The sequence below is a fragment of the Poecilia reticulata genome, linkage group LG18, assembly GCF_000633615.1.
Source record: "Poecilia reticulata strain Guanapo linkage group LG18, Guppy_female_1.0+MT, whole genome shotgun sequence".
Classification (NCBI taxonomy): domain Eukaryota; kingdom Metazoa; phylum Chordata; class Actinopteri; order Cyprinodontiformes; family Poeciliidae; genus Poecilia; species Poecilia reticulata.
This window is the reverse complement of record NC_024348.1, coordinates 2,754,874-2,756,820: the sequence shown is the minus strand read 5'-3', so window position 1 is coordinate 2,756,820 and position 1,947 is coordinate 2,754,874.

Here is a 1,947-nt window from a genome sequence, read left to right as displayed (position 1 = left end):
CTCCCATTAAAGAGCTGGGTTTGAGGCGGGCCTCCTCCTTAGGTTCCAAGATGGCCGCTACAAGGACACACCCAAAAAGGTAACAAACATTTCACAAACAAAAGGATCGCATACACACATTCTAGAATTTAAACGTTACAGAAAATCTTATTGCTTCTTAACAATCAGGCTGTATTGACGTAACATGTTTCACTTACTGAGGCAAATAAACTTCTTCAAAATACAAAAGTTTTCTGAACGGTTCCATATATTCACTGCAAACCCAACTCTTTTTTAAAAGAGTTGGGTTTGCAACTCTTTTAAAAAAATTATCTATGAGTTGAAAAATGTACATATCATATCACACAGAATTTATTTGTACATTTGATACATATGTAAAAATGCATATTTTACTTTGCTGTATATATGGAAAACAACTATTTGGGAAAAGTGCCTTATGGCCACTGAAGTATGGTGAAGGATCTGTGATGCTGTGGGCCTGTTTCTCTTCTAATGCTGTTTGTAGACTTCTAAGGTTGTATGGCATTATGAAACTCTCTCTGTAAACTGGAAATAGATCATTGGATCGTCACTGGGCCATAATTACAGTCAAACCAACACAGAAATGGGTTTCCAAAGATAAAATGTTCTTTAAGACCACATGAAAAAATTATAAGTACGGAATAACTTCTGTTTTTTCACATTTTCGGGTTGCCAAAAGCATCGTCCTCTTCTTTTTGTAGAACTTTGGTCATGAGATTCAATAGCAAACATATTCTACAACGAAATGCTTATTTCCAGGGTACCGAGTTCTTTTTAGTTGACGTCGTCATTAAACCTGACAACCTGCAAAGTCTTAACCGTCTCCCAAGAACTTCTGTCTTCTTTATTAAAACAGAAATGAATGTTAGAGGTGGTTTTCTAACAATACAACAAATGTGGAAAAATTAATATTTTCCAGAAGCAACTCATGGTGTACAACCATCAGCAAACTCTAGTTTCTTAACAGTGACCTTTCTCTGGGCGAGAAGCTTGTAAAAAGTTTGTAAAGTTTGATCAAATGCTGGGAGTCAATCACTGTTTGTAAGCTAATTTTTCCATTTCAAAGAAACGGATGATTATTTGGAACGTTATTGTTTTACTATGAACATCACAGAAAACTGACTTTATGTGACAGTGAGAGAGCCTATAGGATGACGAAGTAAACAATGAGTCATGGCTGTTCTTTCTAAGGATTTTCATGATTCCAGCTACATGCTGAGGTTGACTGACAACAAAATGACTTCAGTTTCAATGAGTAATGGAGACGATTACGAAGAAAGCCCGCAAAATGTTTACTGTCAAGAGAAATTACATGAAACTTATTCAACTCGTGCCAAGAAGTGGCTCGGCTCTCCAGAACATCTGCACTCTATAAATCTATTTTGCTTGGTGTGATTAGGAAACTGTAAATAAACATCTACTGCACCATCATCTGCACCATTAATTCCTTCCCTAAGCTGCGAGTCTTGATTATCTGTTGATCCTCCTGAGATCAGGTGCTGTAGACCCACAAATCCTCCAAGTTAGATCAGTCTCTGGTGGCTTCTTGGTATCATTTAGGGTCGCTGTCCCTGAATTAGTCAACAATCCTGTTACCAAATCCTGCTGTTGATTGAATATTTTATTACCTTGTTAGCCAGTGATTTGGCTATGAGAAAAATAAACCAAACAGGCGAAAAAGGTCACAGAACCAATGTTGTATGACACTGAAACAGGACAACATCTTAGCTAGCCTACTTAGCATCTGATTCAAAACCAGCTCATAAGAATTTCTGATTAGCAGACATGTTGGCATAATGATAGCTGAAGTGATTTCTGAGATGGAGCCAACTTAAGAAGAAAGTATTTAATGTATTTTTATTGGTTTGATATTATATATATATATATATATATATATATATATATATATATATATATAAAACCCTA